General features: G+C 42.1%; 1 protein-coding gene across 1 annotated transcript in view; it reads right to left on the bottom strand.

The window, feature by feature from the left end:
- Window positions 1–12,291, bottom strand: part of pak5 (p21 protein (Cdc42/Rac)-activated kinase 5) — a 74,694-nt gene extending 62,403 nt beyond the window's left edge. Inside the window, exon 1 of the mRNA XM_044329376.1 lies at window positions 12,143–12,291. The gene's annotated coding sequence lies outside the window, so the exon portion shown is untranslated. The remainder of the gene's footprint in view (window positions 1–12,142) is intronic.
- Window positions 12,292–13,009: the final 718 nt, after the last annotated feature.

Here is a 13,009-nt window from a genome sequence, read left to right as displayed (position 1 = left end):
AAAAAACGATCATTAATATCCATAATGATGTAATTCTATAATAGATCCAACAATAGATGCTTTAAATGCTCATAAAAATGGAAATTTTAACATCTACAATTTTAAAAAGAAAAAAAACATTCTGAAGATTTTAAGCAATACCCACAGCACTACTGTTTGTAAACCACGACAGCTCTCAAATCCATTTCCTACTACTCATCACACACACACACACACACACACACACACACAAAACCTCACTTCAGGGGGATTGACTGGCACTGGCTGAGAAAGTAGCAGCCATCATTACCTTGTCTGCTTGTAAACCACAAGGGCCATAGCAATCATCACCCTTAAACACAACGTTTCCTATTACTCAGCGCGCACACACACACATATGCACACACTTGTGCATGGTCCATTTCTGCAGATGGATAAATTACAGGAAGGGAAATGCACAGTGGCACAGCCGTCCGAGGCAGAGGAAATGAAGAGGCTTGGCTAGAAGGATAATTCAACGACAGGGGAAAAACAAGGCCAAATAATTCATAATGCATTGTAGCAGGCTGCATAACTGCACAATCAGGAGAGCTGCCTCTTTCCTGGAGCATTACAAAAGGGACGAGACAGCTGCTTACGGGGCTGAAAGAGGTGAAGGACCTAGTTTTTGCTGCTGGCTTTTTTGGGGGAAGGAGGTCATGCTATTTTTAACCAGATAATGTAAACAAATGCAACTGACCGCTGTATATGTTGCTACATGATGAATGTTAATGTATGAGTGACAAGGAAATTGCCTAATCTACTCAAATTGATTCAAGGATAATCACTTTAGAATTACATGATAGCCTTTGTCAGCCAATTAGAAATGGGCTCAACTGTTGCCATTAGAGGGATCCACCATTTTGTTTGCTTTGTTGCTGTAAAAACTCACAACAAACAAAGATGTGCAGCCGATTTATATTTCAGCAGCATGTGGCTTCCTCCTCCTCCTCCTCCTCCTCCTCCTCCTCCTCTTCTTCTTCCTGCATCTCATGGCTGACTTAGGGAGTTTTTTTTCTTTTGTTCTTAAACACACGGGGGGTTTAAAAGAAACTCGTGCCTGGCTTAATTAGAGCTACGCTGGCAGCGCTGTGAATGCTGCACAACCAGAACCCTGCAAGGCTGCTGGAGCTCCTCTGAAAAAAAAAAAAAAAAAAAAATCCAGCCTGGCAAGCAGGCATACAACATACCCCCATGGAGTAGATACAGCTAACAAGCCTATATGCTGCACATTTAGCCTTGCCTTACACTAATAGATAGCTACATTTAACCCAGCTACAAATTAGCAAGTCGGTCCAAAAGCATGAGAATGTGGATTGCTACTTATAGACATCCGTTCATCTGCACAATGTTGCTTTTGCAAATGCTATTAAACTACAAATAAAGGTGCATAATGTTGTGAGTTATGATTATTTTGCCAGTAATTCTGCCTTTATAACGTCAAATAGTTCAATAGTTTGCTATTGGTCTCATAGCATTGCAGTACTCCACAAATAGAGAAGTATATCAATCAGTCTAATAGATACTAGATGAGCATTAGCCTGCAGCAGCTGCTCTGACGAGTTACAGAGCGTTAACATGCCACACACGTCACTGTAGATCTCTTTTTTTTATATCAGCTAAGTCTCTGCATCCCTCTTTTGTTGTAATTTCCTGCAGTTTCATGCCCAGGCATCAAAGAGAGCACAGCTGTGTCATTGGATGAATGCTTTAATCTATTCAGCCAGCGCATCTGTGAGCTCTGTCTTATGCTACGTCATTAGCCCCCCACCATAATGTGTGTATTTGTGTGTGTGTGTGTGTGTGTGTGTGCATGTATGTGGCCAGTTAGGGTTATGTGAGTATTCATGTGAACGCATATGCATTCAGTCATGCACACATACAGCGTACAGTATATATGAGTCTGGCTGCTTACTGTATCTGCTCGAACTGTGTGTGCTCTCATGCAGGAATCAAACTGAAAAATCCAATGTACACACTGGAAAACACACACACACACACACACACACACGTTTGCACAGCTATCCTTGTTGGGACATTGCATTGACTTCCATTCATTGTGGACAGCCTAATCCAAATCCTAACCCTAACCTTAACCAAACCTAATCCTAACCTTGGCCTAACTTCAGAAATTACATTTTGCTTCATTAGGACCGGGCTTTGGCCCCCATGAGGACTACTGGTTCCGACAAGGTTGGTATAAGGGAAAAGGTCCCTATAAGGTAACAAAAGCGCGCACGCACACACACACACATACAGATGATGACATGAGAGGATAATGAGACTTTTATTTATGCCCCAAGTTGTGTTGGGTTCCCTGCTGAAGGCCATGTTAAGACATCACATCACAGATGCTAATCTATGTGATGGTCAAGTTTCCAAGCAGTGCTAATCTTAGGCCAGATAGTCACAGAAAAAGAGGAGGGAGGAAGAGGAGATTGGTGAGAAAAAGAGTGGTTCCCCACATGCCAGGACAGCCACATCCCCAAACACTAGTATTTATACTGTTTCAGCCCAGGGTCCTGAAAAATGTGTCTGTTTGTGTTGACAAGGCTACATCAGCTGACATGTGAACACATCCACTGTGTTGACCGAAAAGCATGGCAGGAATCTTGATTGCAAAATTGACTCTGGGAACTGAATGGAGTCAACTTTTATAGGGCCACCAACCAAATATTAGGACAGATTAGATTGTCTTGGCTCATATAAATCATAGTCAACTGACTGCGTCCAATCAGAAAGTCATCTATTCTGTATAATTAGCTTAACAACAGGATACTATTTGTCCGCTGTAATGCTGATTGAATGGATTTCACTCATTTGTTCAGAATAAATGGAATTCCAAACACTTGCTGGTCAATGGGAGGACACTGTTGTCCAGTTTTAGCTCAATGGCTTTGACTAACTATAGTATGATGTTTATTTAAATCAGATGTGAACATTTGTGGGCTTTAGTCCATTTTAGCAACCATAACTTGGCACAACAGGCCTGTCAAACTCTGGATTTCTCCATATGCTGAAACAGTGTGTATGGAGCTGTAGTAAGAGCTATACTCTTTATTCATTTATTATGTTTTTTTGAGACTTTCCAAAACCTAAAACACAAGAATAAAAGTTTAAGGAATGGATTTATCTGCTCAAACTTAAGCTGCAAACGTCCTCTAACAGTTTACATCCTACAGTAGTAACCCAGTGTTACTTCCAACACCAAGGAGTACATTGTTAACTAACTATATTAGTTTGTGGGGTTACAGATTAGCCTTTGGTCTAGTGACGGCAGAAGGGAAAATATACTTTTTAAAGATAAGAACGCATGTCAGCTAAGCATTCAAACAGGGTTATGTTAGAAGGAAATAAGTCTGATATTACATTTTTCATCAGCATACTTGTAATACTGGGACTAACTAGCTGGACCCACTGTTTCAAAAATTACTAAGAAGTTCAAGGCATAAATCTGGCAACATAATCATTATAAACAGCAAACAGTAAAACTACTGTATTTTTGAGAAGGTCCAAAGGTCAGACTGAGGGTTGCAGTTGGCTCTAATACACAACAGTCAGGTTTGGGCCCCTGTTGCACAATGTCTCATAATTACCTCCCACATGCTGGATCCAGTGTGGATGGTGAAGAGGATGCTGTGATGTAAGCTTCAGTGTGATAGCAGTCTGCATCTTCAACCTCAGAGTTTCCTTTGAAGTCTCCCCATGAGGGTGTGGGAGCTGGGGGTTGGTAATGAATCAAGCTGAGCCATAATGAATGTCCTTATTCAAGTCTGCTTTGATGAAATTCAACCAAACTGATCTCGAATCACAGAACAAAATAGCGAGAGCTTGCTGACAACTGTTATGAAAGCTATACTGACTGGCAATATGATGGGAGAGTGTTGAGCAACTTAAGGGATCCCTTCGGGATACTTTACTCTGTTTCTTCCTTTTGCTCATTCTTCCCTTCCTCTCTTCTCACTTCCTCTGTGATCACTGACTGGAATGAAATCAGATGAGCGTCTACAGTTGCATAGAGCTGCTCGATTATGGCAAAAATCATAATCATGATTATGTTGATCAATACTGAGATCATGATAATTTAACATGATTACTCATTGACTCATGGAACAGAAACAGGCAGATTCCAGTCACTCGCTATGGTGGGTCTGGAAATCAAATCAATGAATCAATAGATACAAACACTATTGATTTCTTCCTGTGGAGCTGACATGAAAACTATTTTGGTTCACTAAATTTCTGCTGTCAGTCAGCCCGGTGAAGGCAGTTTGTCCAACCGCTGTCCTCTCAGCTCCCCAGGAGCTGCAGCTGACAGACAGACAGCTGCTTCTGTGGACAGAGATGCTGAACACAAGCCAGAGTCGGTGTGAATTGAACACATAGACTGCACCTACACGCCGCTCACGTCTTGCTTCCTGTGTGGATTCCCAGTGAGAGTGAGTTTGGGCTTTTAGGAAGGGGTGCGCTGGATTTAAAACTCAAGACAAAACAAGAGCATCGTTGTGAAACGGAATGTGGCACATTAATTGTTTTATCTCGATTATCTTGTTTTCATTATTGCTGGAAGCAAAACTCGTAATTAAAAATAAAATTTGATTTATCATCCAGCTCTACAGTTGCACCAATGTTAAAGGTCCAGTGTGCAGGATTTAGTAGGATCTAGAGGTCAGGTGGCAAATCGCTACCAACTGAATACCCCTCCTCTCCCCCTGCCCTTGCAAGCGTGTAGGAGAACCTACCGTGTCTGCGAAACTGCCGAAAAATGCGAAAGGCCCTCTCTAGAGCCAGTGTTTGGTTTGTCTGTTCTAGGCTGCTGTAGAAACATGGAGGTGCAACATGGCGGGCTCTGTGGGAGGGGACTTGCTCCCTCTGTAGATATAAAGGGCTCATTCTAACGTAACGAAATCACAAAGATTCTTATTTTCAGGGGATTATACACTAATTAAAACATACTTATGAATATTATATTCCATTTCTGCCAAGTCCGTTCCGCTAGATGCCACTAAATTCTACACACTGCACTTTTAAAGTCCAACTCTGGACTGCTGGGTGGTTGTCATGCTTAGCAAATGTTTGCTCCTTTACAACACACCCTCATACAGTACATATCTTTTTGTACCTATAAGAACAGAATACACCCATGTTTATCATCATGTATCATCATGTAACATCATGTATTGTTGCAGTCCTGAACTGGGACCTGGTTTGACAACTATGCACATGTGCAGCAATGAAGCTGTTTATGAGCTCTATAGAGTCCACTGTGAGTCTTGCACATTCACCACTGCGTTGTGTAATTATACAAACACAATAAAACATCATAGAATACACAATCTTTACTGTAGAATAATAATCCTGTTAACAAAGTCAATACAAGCTGCAATTTCACTTATCTTAAAATTGATTGCAAAATAACCACTAGTGTGCTGCATGAGGCCACAGAAATTAGCCAAAATGGCTTTTTACACTTAATATAAGAGGAGGTGCAGCATCACTGTTGAGATGTTTTATAGAAGTCTGGGGCCCATCTGGAAACCTTCGGTATTCAGGATGGGTAAAAAAGACTGCCAGGAGTAACAAAAGAAGTAAGTAATTATGGAGAGGAATCCCAGACAAAGCGTGCAATAGACTGCCAACGACATAAAGGTGTGCATGAGACCAACCGCTGCTGCTGCTTCCGGTTATGAGTTATGTTTATGATGGTTTGCTATGCAACTTTTGGTTTTTAACTAGACTTGCAACAATGCAGTAAAACTGCCTTTTAAGCCACAGTGCAAATCATGTCAGGATTACACATAAGAAATTCAACCCAAAAAAAAGGGTAACTGGGGACTAAAGCTGAGCATTTGGGATGTAACAAGGTAGGTGTTCGATTGAAGCTTTTGTGTCAGCTATGTTTATTATATAATATATTAATATATATATATTAGTAGTAACAGTCTCTGACAATGACTTTAACTCAGATTTGGTATTGGTCTTTCATGAAGTTGGGGGGCCTCACAACACAATACAGTAGCAGATGCCAATATATTATGATCTTGAGTCCCTAGTATGATCAAGCTGCAAAATGCTGGATATAACATTTCCCACAATGCAACAAATGGCATATTTTGTCCCTCCCTGCCTGGTAAACACCCATGTCTTTCAAACTCTACACATCCAGTTTGTAACACATAGCATTGCATTAAAATATGTCTCGTATCCAGATTGTATCTAGATATGATTTAAACTGATTACAGTTACACCTGGTATTAATATGTTTCTCCAGTGTCCACATTGAGATCCGATCGCTCTGTCCAGCTCAAACATCCAAACGTCACCTCCTTTCATTTGCGTGGGTCCAAAAAAAACAAACAAAAACCCCCCAAACAAACAAAAATAAAGATGGTAGCCATCCATGAAGCTGCGCTATTGTATGGACTGTTGCTTCCTTTTCGACGCGGGGGAAGAAGCCTACACTTGACTCTATCCACGAGTGTCTTGAATATCCATTGCTTTCTTGCTACTTTCTTGCAAGTGGCTTAGCTCGCTAACTGGCTGGTGGCTGCTACCTCACTGGCTTGGAACAGTCACACATTATGTATTTCCACCCACGTAGTTATTGTATGTGAATTGACAACACAATTGTATTTACACTTGTGTTCAGTGTGGTCACAACGCATCCCTGACCACCTCTAGAGGTGGTCCGGCTGACTGGATCACAATCTGTCCTCAATGCGTCTTGGATGCATTTACACCTGTACTTTCATGTGGTCAAGCACTATCCTATTGCAATCCAATCACCCAAAACGCACTTTAATGCAAGATGTAAAGGGGGCTTTCTGTTATAAATCTTTAGTCTCCAAGCCCAAAACAGAGATATCCCCTGATGACATCATCAGGGTTATTTTCTCTGACTTTAGAAAACTCCCTCCAGAGCCACAGAAGACAGAATACAACTGTTTTATCACAGACTAAGCAGTTCTCTCCATGACAAGCAAACTAACCATGATGTGTAAAATCATGACGTGTAAACCTTTAATTGACTGCCGTAAGAGGGCATAGTGGATATGAAACAAATGAGAGTGACACTAGTTTTCTTTTGCATCAGTACATCAGTTTCAAAAAGCGATTCAGAGGAAGGGCGCAGACACAGCAATAGGCTTTCTACGACTGCCCATTCTAAACAGGTATCGCTTTAATAGTGATTAAACTGGAATTAGGCTTCAACTGGTTACTACAGCAGTTTACTAGTCCATGCTCACACACACACACTCACACAGGTAAATGCAAGTATACTCAAATATTTCTGCCTCTATGGAACACGTAAAACCCTGCACAATGACACCAGTTTTTGCCAACATACAGAGAAGCTAAAGCCTCACATCATAGACATTAACCACCACACACACACACACACACACACACACACAAAAATAGCATACCACCCTCAGCCTGGAGGGTCAGTGACAGAGCTGTAAGGGCCTGCGCTGTGTTGGGCAGCAGCAGAGGCAGATGCAGCACTCAGTAGCCTGAGGGCATTGCTGGGTATTCAAGCTTCACTGGGCCTCTTCATAGTCCTATGACCAACGGCACACACACACACACACACACACACACACACTTCCAGCACAGAGCCAGTCAGGCCTATCCAGCCTTTCGGACAAGAGGGGAATCGGTAAAGAACAGCCTCATTGAGCACAGACACACACAAGTTAGACCGAGAAAAGTGAAGAGGATATAGGTTATGTGTCTCTTCTATTACTTCTGATTCTATGGAAGTATCTGGGTTAACTCTTTCTGTGTGTATGTGTGTGTGAGGGAGTGTGTGTGTGTTAATGTGAGTGTTATCAGGCTGAGAAAGGACACTGACATGACACAGCTCAAAGACGGTTAGCACAGCTTAGCTTCATCTAAGCTTTGTTTATGACAAACAGCTTTTTAATTCAGTTGCTGAATATGAGATGACACCAGATTTTGTTCGGACCTGCTTTGATTTATACAGTTTAATAGTTATTTCATGATCACAATACAATGCAGATTTACTGATCACATTATAAAGATATGATACTATGCCTGTACCATTTATTAAGCCCCTGACTGGAATGGCTCTAAGGATGGCAATGTTGACTGGTCAGTTGGTCGGTCGGTCCACCACTTTGGTCCAAACTGAAATATCTCAACAACCACTGGATGGATTCATGGAGTGCCAAATTTGGAACAGAAATTCTGAATGAACTGTAGTAACTTTGGTGACCCACTGGTCTCGTCAAATATTTTGTGACTAAATACAAAACACCTGTAAAACTAATCCCATCAGCCTTAGATGTACTGTGTGTTTAGTGCTAATTAGCAATGCTAGCATGCCAACACGCTGAACTAAGGTAGTGACAATGATAACACCAGCTAAACATCAGAATGTTAGCATTGTGAGCATGTTAGCATGCTGATGTTTGCATCCCTGTGCCCAGGTGCAGCCTCACAGAGCTGCTAGCAGGGCTGTAGATGCTTATTTTTGTATGTAAATTGTGGTATCATTTGATAGCATGTATCCCTAGAGAGACCCAAACATCTACCTATGCACACACAAACGCTGTGTCCTCCTATATTTCTCTAAATTGCTTATGCTCCTCTCCTCTGTCATCATGTCTCTTTTGTACACTCAATCTCTCCCTCTGTCTCTCCCTCTCGCGCACAGACAAAAACACACACATATACACACATCTCATTCTGTTACTGACATGCCAAGTCATGCAGAAAACACAAGGGAAGCTTTTTTTAATCCTGGGACAAAAACAGCAAAATGCAATAACCTGGGACAAAAGTGCTGACATCTGAAGATGAGTCTGGCACTCGGACAGACTACTCAGTTGCAGCTGAAATGAATATAAGCAACAGACTAAAGACAAAGCAAGAACTCAAAGACAGATTCCTCTCAGGTTCCTTTTCTATATTTTTTCTCCGAAAAAATCATCCTTTCAGTTGACTCTTCTCTGTCTGCTAGTCTCTGGCCTTCTGATCCTCTTATCCTCCCCCTTCTTTTTCTCTCATCTTCATTCTTCAGCCCCACATTCATCCCCCTTTTTAGCCCAATACTTTACCCATCTGTATTTTCCTTTCATCCCCACCTCCTGTTAAACCACCACCACCTCTGGGCTGCAGCTTATCTCTCTATCCCCCTTTCCTCGCTCTCTTATGGTCACCTGTCCTGCTCTTCCTTTTGTCTACCCTCCTCTCATATCCTTTCTTCTCACGTCTCTTCTGCCTTCTTCCACCCCCCCCCCCCCCCCCCCCCCTTCTCTCCTTCTCTCTTCATCTTTCCTCCCTCGTCTTTCCCTCACCGTTCTCGCTCCCCTGACTATCCTTTCCTTTTCTCTGCTTTTTTTCCCCTTTTTATCTTCTCTTCTCTATCTGGTACCTTGTTTGCATACTCCCCAACTCTGCTTCTTGATTAGCGAGATCGACCAGTGCAAGTCTGCCAGACACTTGGTTAAAATGGCCAATGGGTCTTTCGAGAGGCGCCCGTATAAATAGAGGGCTGAATCAGACGTTTCAATTACAGTTAACACATTCCCACCCTTGCATTTCAAACTCTATTTAACCACAAGGAGAGAGACGGAGATGTTGGCCTGTGACACATGAGGTCAGCCTTGAAGGTTGAGGAAGTAGCATCAACAGAGAAGACATAATGACAGTGTGCATAGCAAAAGCACTGCTGATTTTCTTCTTCTGGTCAAATTATTCAATGTATGACTCCCTCGGACTCTTATGTAATTGCGAATTTGTGCGAGCAATGAAGGCCGCCTCCTCATAGACAGCGAGAGCAGTCTAGTGCAGAGCCATAGGGACTAAAATAGTTAGTCATGTGTTCATTATCGCTATCCTCTTTTAAATACTCACCCCGTATCCAGAAACATTGAACAGAAGAGGACCTTCGAGTGGGTCTGTGCATGTGTGTGTGTCAGTGTGTGTGTGTGTGCAAGGTTGAGAGAGAATGAGAAACAGTAAGAGAGTGAGAGAGAGAGAGAGAGAGAGAGAGGCAGAATATGAAGGGAATGAGGTTGTGGGATTGTGATAACTTCAAAGGTTATTATTATTATTACTGCAGGCTGAAGCCATGCTCTGGCATCCCTCAAGCTTTGATCATTATGTAAAGCTGTTGTGCTCGGTGCTGGCACTGAATACATTACAGAGTGGATAACCAGGGAGTGCGCAAGCAAGCGTACACAGACCAACACATTGACTCAGCTTCTAAGTTTCCTCGGATTTTAAAATAAATGCACATCTTCATCTCTAGAGAGAGCCTTTAATCTCACCTTGACATGTCATCTAGATGGGAGGAGGACGCAGATGGGGAGAGATTGGAGAGCAGCAACAATATTCAATTTGTGATTGATAGCAAAGGGCTTTACTTTGACTTACAAGGTACAGAGATCACAACAATACCATTATCATAAGGCCAAAGAGCAGCAGTTTGGTGAAGGGTAATCCCTCTTAAAGAAATAGGTTGATATATTGGGAAACATGCTTATTTGCTTTCTTGCCAAGAGTTACGATGATTTGGTTTTTGTATGAGACATGACGTGTTAATTAGTGAGCGCCGGAGGTAGATGGCAGATTTTGTCACATTTGGGCAGAGCTAGGCTAGCAGTTTCCCCCTGTTTCCAGTCTTAACGCTAAGCTAAGCTAACCTGCTATCATTTTGGGAGTAGTATCAATCTTCTTTTGCCACCACAGTTTTCGGCAGAATATAGTTTGCCAACATTTCAAGGCTGCATGATACACATTTGTTGAGATATTATAAGTTGTATAACGATAGAAAAAAGGCATGAATACATGTTTCTATGAAAATACTATACTATGGGATATATTTTTGGTTGTTTGCAGGGCTGTACCTAACAATTATTTTTATCACAGATCACACATCTGCAGATTAATTTCCTGGTTTAATATCAAAAAATTAAAATGCTCAATTCATTTCTTAAAACACCATTAATCGGCCAATTGTTTGGGCCCTAGTTGTTTGCATTAGGATGCTTGTTGACCAGAGGGGACAGTTAGCTCCCTTAATATTGACATCCCTGCCAGGCACAAAAACACTGCAAACTGCATCCACTTTATCTCCTAGCAATATAGGCCTAACACTAGCAAGCACCACAGGTCTATTCTCCATGCTCTAGGGCAAAAATATAGGTCTCTTGACAGCTTTAGAGATTTTGTGCTAGGTGTTTATATTACCCCTATTAATAGAGTGTTGTTGTTAGGGCGATTATGGGCTTAGAAGGGGAACCCCAGCTCAGAGGGCCTAGCCACCACTTTTAATTTTCGTCTACACATTCTAATCCGAAAGCCACGTTGAACTTGAAAACAAGCCATCTGTTCCTACACTTACCTGGCCTACATTAGCCTGAGCACCCTCAAACACTGCCTGCAAAAAAACCCCCACAACATATAAGCATGGGCAGTGCAAATACATGTCTTGCACTGTCATCATCACTGTGATACAGTAGAGCGATAGAGAAATATAGAGTGGTCCTACAGTAAAAGGGATGCTGTCACAGTATAAATGGAATAAACAGCAACAACATGACAGCTAAAAGTCCATTAAGGCTGTAAACTCACTATTGAGCACCATACACACACGGAGTCCCTGCTAGATTAGCGGGCTGTAGGTGAAATACACTGATTTTTTTTTCTTCTTCGACCACCAACCATCGACAACGACTGCTCCTCCTTTACACAACAATGACAGCATTTAGGAAAATTAGGCATAAACAGGCCTTCAGAGTCTATTTGCAACATGCATTAGGTGTGATGCCCACCCAGTTCAATACCAAGGACAGCGGTCGACGCACGGAGAGCCTGACAGCCATGACAACACATGCACTACAAAATGACAGATTTATTTCTGCACGGATGCATCGTAAGCACCGACACAAACCTGGCCCGAATGACACTGCTGTTTCAGTGTGAGGCATTCAACCCGCGAACGGAGAGACAGAGACACAAGCTAAACCTTTAGACAAGCATTTCGCCTTTCCAGAGCGGCTTTTTTGCCCCCCTGCAAGAAGAAGAAGCAGCCCCAATTTCACCAAAACGCATCGTCAAAGCGCGTTTGTGGAACAACATGCTGAGCACCTACCTGCTTGTCTCGGGGTCGAAGAGCTCACATGTCCCGTCGTTTATTTTGGTCTGTTATTGTGGTTATTATTACTATGGTGGGCAACGTTATGTGTCTGCCAGCGCCATGTTATTATCACTGAGTGGAGGACTGTGCGGTCCTGTGCGCTACATCCGGGCTGTTGAGGAGAGCGAATGAGCGCAGTTTGTGGCGGCGGAGAGGGCGGAGAGCGCGCTGGATACAGTATGTGGAGCACCTGTGCAGCAGACTGTACCTCCGTTACATCCACACACCTACATCGTTTAGTACGTTTTCCAGGAAACTCCAAGTATCTGTGTGTTTTCATTTCCTTTAAAACGTGAGGAACGAGAGTCTACAGAGGCAGTTTAGTGCGTTATCAGAATCAATATCAAATTTATTCGCTGAGTGTGTAAACGCACACAAGGAATTTGGTTCCGGCTGTTGGTGTCTCTCAAGCAATATACAGGCAATGCACATATTATTTACAGACAAAACAATATACAAGCAATATACAGATTATATAAAAGACAAAGTGCAAGTGTGTGTGTAGTACTGCAAACAACAATAATGTGCGTCACGTATGGGAATGAAATTGGGATATATGAGTATCCTGCAAAACCTTTCTTTTTTAAATATCTATTTTCTTTGGAACAAATAAGGTACAGGTGTACATGATACAGCATAACTGACTTCTCCCATCACCTGTTTTTCACATTTAGCCTGAAGAATAAACAAACAACAGACACACTTTAAAGTAAAACATATAGGCTACTCTAGACTACATTTATACACGTACCCATACCCATATACATGCACACGCAGGCTATGATACATATATGTTTATGTTCATACACACAAAAAATATGT

Source organism: Thunnus albacares, chromosome 16 (assembly GCF_914725855.1).
Source record: "Thunnus albacares chromosome 16, fThuAlb1.1, whole genome shotgun sequence".
Taxonomy (NCBI): Eukaryota; Metazoa; Chordata; class Actinopteri; order Scombriformes; family Scombridae; genus Thunnus; species Thunnus albacares.
The sequence above is the reverse complement of the archived record's forward strand: the minus strand, read 5'-3'. Positions and strand labels throughout refer to the sequence as shown.